The sequence below is a fragment of the Amblyomma mixtum genome, chromosome 6, assembly GCF_055824585.1.
Source record: "Amblyomma mixtum isolate Tamu chromosome 6, ASM5582458v1, whole genome shotgun sequence".
Classification (NCBI taxonomy): Eukaryota; Metazoa; Arthropoda; class Arachnida; order Ixodida; family Ixodidae; genus Amblyomma; species Amblyomma mixtum.
Genome location: NC_143017.1, coordinates 46,385,454 through 46,392,817, shown reverse-complemented (window position 1 = coordinate 46,392,817; position 7,364 = coordinate 46,385,454). Strand labels below are relative to the sequence as shown.

The 7,364-nt window shown below is 45.9% G+C and overlaps 1 long non-coding RNA gene across 1 annotated transcript; it reads right to left on the bottom strand.

The window, feature by feature from the left end:
• Positions 1–698: 698 nt before the first annotated feature.
• On the bottom strand, positions 699–1,266 carry LOC149338978 (uncharacterized). The gene is made up of 2 exons (XR_016283772.1): positions 1,218–1,266; positions 699–824 (listed from the first exon to the last, which is right to left on the bottom strand). It is a non-coding gene; the product is annotated as an uncharacterized LOC149338978 (long non-coding RNA).
• Positions 1,267–7,364: the final 6,098 nt, after the last annotated feature.

The window sequence follows — 7,364 nt, the reverse complement described above, 5'->3', positions numbered from 1 at the left end:
CTTCAAACGTCGAGGTGCCGTGGTAGAGTGCAGGATGGCAGTTCGACATGCAGACATTGACGCGAGGTCGATAAAAGAGTAGTTTCGTGAATCTGTTAGAACAGTTATTGAAGGCCACAAGACCCAGTGCCTGAGTAGCTTCCGAGAATGGAAGTATGCGCAAATTTTAATGAGTTACCATAACCCCACCCAGTAAACCATAAAACGTACCATAGACATCAGCGAGATATTTACGCTGGACATTAGACACCTCCATTAGACATCCATATTAGTACCGTTTACGAAAAATCTCCGTACCTACAACATGAAAATTGGGGTCCAGTTCACGTTGTAGGTACGTACTGCAGACATCACGCTCTACATTTATCAGATATTTGTGAACATGTAAGTACGCCCAGTCTACGTAGCCTAGACGTCTATATAGAGAGAATATGACTATACATAGATCAATATCCAGGTGAAAATTTCTAACTGGTTCCAGTCCTACTGTTTTAAGAGACATTTCCAGACTGGAACCAGCTGCAATACGAGATGCAGCTGACACCTGTTACAATTCCAGATGGAACGGAGACCTACTGCAGCCCAGCCACAGACTTCCCTATGGAGTCGTCGGGACGTCCAAGCACTCCAGCTAGCTCAAATACAGTTGAGTAAGCGAGTACATGGCCATCATGGGAGCCCAAAACACTGCAGATGACTTCCTAGTGCGTCAGTATTTTATTGCGCTCGGCGCTTTCACTGAATCTTCTCGTTGAGCATAATCGTCAGGTTAACAGCTGCGGTGGCATCAATACTCTTCAGCCGAGCCCAATAGGCCAGGGTTGCTGCAAAAGAAAGCATAATTGTTCACTTTTACAGGTGACAAGAGAATGGCACAGCAACCACAACAAACCCAGTAATTTACGCCACTTTTACCGACGCAAGTCTATGAAGCGTGAAAGGCTGCCCTTGCAGCACTAAAAGGCAGTCGTGCTGAGCGGAGTGTGCTTGCACACGCACTTCGGCACACCATCCGAACGCATGCCCACATTTCGGTAGTAGAGGCCAGTTGCATACATCACCAGCCTTTGTTTCAATACACAGCGAGTTTGGCAAAACAGCCAAACGAGTGAGCGTAAATATATAACGTGCCGATAAATGCGTTAGAATTTCTTCATTACGAACACAAAAATAGCATAAAATACACTTCAATGAGTAAACTGAGACTGAGTACGCACCAAGAAAGGTCACGATCCCAGCCGGTGAAAACGACTTGTAGTCCTAATTCTTACTGACTGGTCCACTTCGCCGAGTAGTAAAAGCAAGCAAACTGTCTTCCTTCAGCTCCATCAAGGAAAGAACGGTTGAACAATCTCGCCAGCAATAATAAGGGAATAATTAATTCTGTGTCGAGGTTCTTCAAACACAATGTTCCCACGGAACACGATTGAAATCGCACACGCCCTGCGCTCTACCACTGCCGCCATGGCTGAACCTAGCCTCGTGCGGATGTGCGAAACTGTCACATATTTTGTATCGTCTCTTTTTTGTACTTAGTAGCAGGCTTGGTGTGGCATGAAAAATAAGTTAATTATTTTTAAATTGTAGCATATTGCTTTTTTCACAGCTGCAATCGCCATGCGCAGTTTGCGCTATTATTGATAAAATACGATACGAACTACCCAGGCAGCACAAACCGTTGGCCCAATATTGGGAGTCTATTGGCTATGTGTGGCCCTATACAGGACCAATGTTGCCTTCATTGTCCCCATATTGGCACTGCCACAATGTGCCATTTCCAACATTGGCCCTACTTGTCCGATGTTTTCCCCATATTGGCAATGCCGCTTGGTTACACCTCCAACGATGGCCCTACTTGTCCGGTGTTTCCCCCATATTGGCAATGCCACTTAGTTACACCTCCAACGATGGCCCTAAATGTCCGCTGTCGTCCCCATATTGGCAGTGCCGCCTCATTACACCCGCAACGATGGGCCTACTTGTCCGCTGTTTTCCCTGTATTGGCAGTGCCGCTCCACGACACACCAAAGGATGTCCCTGTGATTATATGTGGTTATTTCTCTCAAACCGTTTTTTTTCAGTATTCGGACTTGTTTATTTATTTATTTTTTATGACCAACACCAGCGCTAGCGTCGAACTCTGAAGCTAAATTACAATAAAAAGCGCGATGTAATTGATTGCGCGAAAGTGAGCAGAGGTCACATTCATTCACGAAGGTATACGAATTTTGAAAAGCGGCGTCTTTTGTAATTATGGCATGCAAAGAAAAAAAGAAAGAGAGAAAGAGGTGCCACAATCAAGAAAATGAAATTTCGATTCGAGGAATGGTATAATAACGCACTAATTAACGTGCTGCCTCGCATATCTCTCGCATACCTCGCATACCACAGCCCCCGATTATAGGTTGCCGGTTCAAATTCGTGTCTCAAGATATAGGCTCAACTTAACTAATAAGTCTACGCTGCACGAAACGCTGAATCGTATTACACAATCCGGAACACAATGCCTCACCCACAAGATGCTCACCCTAGAAAAAAACAAATAAATCGCTTTTTCCACTAGGTCACAAATTATTGCGTGGCGCATTTGGAGAGAAGAAACGATGTGAGTAAAACAGGATTTTGGTTTTATCGCAAATAAACAGTTGACGTGAACAACTTGCTGCGCATTTACTGCGTGAAGATGCAGGAGACGGGAAAGAAAATGTAGATGTATGTTAAATGAAAAAAAAATAATAAGCGAACAAACGGCTCTGCTTCCTGAAGCCGCGAAGCTAAGGTGGCTAGGTTTTTTTAATGTCGCAAATTGTTTTGTTATTCTGCTGTGCTTTTTGGGTATTCTATAACGACGGCTCTAGCATACGTTTTTGCCACGTTTATCAAATTAAAGATCGGAACTTTTTCCCGGTCCCATTTCCACTAGTTTTTTTTTTTGCCTTTTCTTTGCGCGTATCCTTAATACCAATGAGCCATAACAGGTGCATTGCTGAGTAGCGCGCTGCGTCATTTCGAGCTAGCGCAGACACGCACGGGTGGGCCGCATGACTATGGCTTAGACCGACCTGCCTACACTGGTGTGTATAAAATGTAGGGTATTCGTCGCTCTAGAAGCGAATCATTGGATTATATTGATGAATGGTGTTGCTTGGACGTATGTCATCCTACTCTGTCCGCCACAAGTATCATATATGAAACACTCAAAGAACACGCACTGTTCCCGCTAATTTTATTTATTGTTTTATATTCCCGGTATTTTCACAGTAGCACATTTATCTCAGCTTCAACCAAAGAGGCACACGACCGCAGAGATTACGCTAATGTTTGGAGCCGTTTTGACGAAATTCATGCCCAAGCTCCACGTTTCCACTTCCAGCATCTCCGCATTGTCGTTTCCTTGCCGCTTTTCACGTGCTCAACTGCCTATGGCGCACCCTCCGGACATTCCGGAATTCTTTCACTCATTTCACCCCCCCCCCCTCTCCACCCCCTTTTTGAAGTCCCATGCAGCCGCCTTTTGCCGGGCCGAGCCTCTTTGTTGGAAGAGCGCTGGCCCTCACCATGCTAGCTAGTGCAGTGTGTCGCGCGCGCGATTAGTCCGTGACAGGACGCTATATGTGCGCGCGGCTATGTACATTGTGTTTACATCTTTTGTGATTGTGCGCAGTGGTCGCTCGCGCGCACTTATTTTCGGACAATGTTTGGACATTAGCGCGCGAGCGGCGCGAACTTGATTACTTTTGTATTTTGTAAATAGTGTACAAAGCTCTCCCCTATCCTTTCTTGCTGTCGCTCCCGTCTATACTTCTCCTCACTATCCTCTCCCTTTCCCTTTCATTTCCGCCGGCTACAGCTCGGGTGCTTAAGATATTAGATAGCAATTGCCGCGGCCGGCAACACTCTTTTGCTTCACTTTTTATTTATTTATCTTTTTTTTAAATAAACCACTACCACCACCACCATGCTAGGAGTTATTTTTTTCTTTGTGATTTTAGGTACACTGACCTTCTCTAACCTGTTTTCCCCTCGCGCCCAACTAAGCGCAACGCCGCTCATCCACCCTGCCTAGATTTTCTTCTACCCCTTTTCCAGCTGCCGTTTCTCTTGCTGCAGCAAATTCTCCGAAAAATATAAGAAACCTGTCCCATCGTCGTCTCCTCCTTTCCCGAACACTCGCCCAACGAGTATCGCCTGTAGCTAGCAAGGCGGCGAAAAGCCACACAACCAGCGTGCCGATGAAGCATGATCGCTCAAGCTGACGCTGTTCGTTGTCGAGAATCCGCACCCGATACGATTTGACAATTATGACAGAATTCAGTAGCCTGGCCTGCAAGATTCTATTGTGAGTACCACCATACTTTTATATTGAAATGTGTTCGGAAATGAATATGGTTCTTGGCGTAATTGCCGCTTTGAATCAGCGCCGACCTTTTTTTTCTCCGGCAGAAAAAGAGAAAGCGACAAAGCACTGGCGCCAACTTCTGAATGCCAACTTTCACAGCGAAATGTCTAGCGCAAAGGCATGCACAGAATGGTGAGAACTTTATTTTTCAGCTTTGAAAAAATGGATTTACCGAACGTTGACTATCTTTTCACTCACCGTGGCGGAGTGTTGTGAGGCCCGACTCATGTTGCGTTCATTACGACATTGGTCGTCTATCGTTTGTGCAAGATGAGTACCAGAAGCGCTTATTCTTCCACTGCAGCAGTTTTCTGGCTGCGTGTAATATTCCCGTGCCGGGTGCCTTTGTCTTGGCCAGTTGCAGGCGTACGAGAAAAAGCGGAATTCCTGGTCCCAGCGAACTTTATCCATGTTGTCTCGGAATTAATCACCCATGGACTATCGGAAGAGTGATTTCGTGTGGTTCTCAAGTAAGATTTCCGTCTGCCCCGTTACATGCATGCCAAGCGGCATCGATAATCTGCTTACTTTAAAAAAGTGTATTCGGTCTCCTGCGTTCAGCGCATTTCGCAAAACTGTGCAAGCCGTCTTTGCATGGAATATTATATTTCATAGCGAAAAAAAAATTGCTCACAGCTGTTTAATGGGGAGGACCTGCTACCACCTGTGCCATACTTTGCTGGAACAAAAAGGCAAACAACCAGCTCGCAATAGACATATAATTTTGATAGGAAATATAAAAATAGATTGATTTGTATTAAACACTATATTTATCTCTTTTTGTGACTTTTAATATGTATTTGAGGGTGTGACACGGCAAATTGGGATTAGAAATTAGCAATACGGTGGGAAAAAATTGTTAAATTCAATTCAACATTTTGCTATTAGTGTGGGGATTTATATTAAGAGTCATTTAGAAATTATACTTTCAACATATATTGCGAGTACCTTCTCGCACACTGCGCGCCACTAAGATCAATGTGTGATTTTATTTCTTGTCTTTTTTCTGCGATGGTTGTACTTACACTCATGATCACATCATGCACCTCTTTGCAGCTGCGATGTACAGCCAGAGCATCGTGCAAGAGCTGGGCGAGGAATTTGTTTCAAGGCACTGCAAAAGTTCTCTTACAAAAGGAGTGCAACGATTAGTGCCGATATGACTCATCGATTCAGCGGCTCCGGCAGTGTGCATTTCACGATGTACTGGCACCGTAGATGCAATAAATTTCGTTCTTTGAATCCGTTCTTTCTTTTTTGTATGTCTGCTGACTGCTTATATGTAAAATGTTACACATACAAGCTCCGGCTGGTGGAAAACAAGCGGTATATGTCTGCATTGTTGCTGGCCAGCAAGAGGTGTGGTACAAAACTAGGTGGGACCCCCGATCGCATACAACTTCCCACTGGCCTTGCAATTGATATGCCACCTATAAAAGTTAGATCAAGGGTGGAAAAGTGGGCATAAGTCGGAGCGAACCTGGAGCTATTATTGATACTGGCGGAATGTGGGCATACTATTGGCGCGAATTTCGGGCCATTATTGACAGATCGACTGAATGTGGGCATACTATTGGCGTGAGATTGGCTGAATATGGGCAGAGTATTGGCACGAATGTCGGGCCATAATTAATAGATTGGCTGAACATGGGCATTGTCTTGGCACGAACGTTGGCCATTTGTGGATAGACTGGCTAAATGTTGGGTCAATGCTGGTAGCTAGACTGGCTGAGTATAGGCACAATCTTGGCATGAATCAAGGGCCATTGTTGGAAAAAGTCTCGGATTGCTCAAATGCCAGTGTAGGACCAATATTCATGCCAATTTCCGCCACTCTTTTGCCACTGTTGGACCAATCAATTTGTGCTGCTTGGGTACAACGCGATGGCGGCTTAGACAATTCACCGCACTTTCCCCGCCGCCGCCTGTCCGCAGTATAGGCACCCTGCACCCGCCAGGCACCGCCACCGTCGAGGCTGCGTTCAGCTCCCCCGCGCGGCCAGTGCCTCGTCCCTGTCAGGAAGGCTCGCCCCGCGACAGCGATGGGATGGCGTCTGCTAGCGGCTGCCGCTGTTCGTAGAGCCGGGATTTCGACCTATTCATTCATGAGGCTGAAAAATTCTTTCGAAGAGCGAACGTCAGGAAAGGAACGAAGCTTTTTGAAGCAGCTGGGCCATGTACACAATGTGAAAGAGGTGGTGTCGTGCGACGGGAGCGAATCTAGCTCCCCGGTGCATTGCGCAGACAAGCATCACTGCGCCACCGAAAACGATCAAATCAACGCTAAGAAATATTTCTATCTAATGCCTGTCAGCGCTGCACTCACTCAATTTTTTTGTTTATGTAGCTATCTTCCCGTAGACAGCGTGCAGCCGCCAGCTGCAGTTGCAAGGCAGGCAAATGTAAACACGCTGCTGCCGTTGCCGTGTTTTTGGAGCAGTGTGAAACGCTCTCCAAAACGAGCCACCTGCAAGCCTGGGGTGTTCCTGCATTTAGAAAGGCTTACCCTGAACTTTTAAAGACGGCCAGGCGGCATAGCATTGAAGGTGATTAGAAAACTGCAGTTTCTGAGCGAACGGCGCAAACCTGACTTCATAACATTCTCGTTTGCCGCACCTCCGGTGTTCGATGGGGAATACCCTGTACAAACTACGCCTTGAAATGATGTGCCAATTGCGTAATCTGCCACTCATATTTTCTCTTTTTTCAGCAACTGCCAGGCCATTATCGCTACAACACGTGGGTCAGTATTTTGGTGATATGAAATGTCCAATGAACGATCTTTTGCAAGCAGAAGGGAATGCGAGCTGCGGCGAAGCGCCTGTCCGCACTGAAACTCCTGCGGAAAACAAAGCTTTTTGACTGGGATTCTGCAAAAAAAGGAGTATCCTGGCTATTTCATGCAGGATTCTTGCAGAAAGCTTGTGCTCAAAAAGCAGAATTTCATTGCAAGGTTTCTTTAATT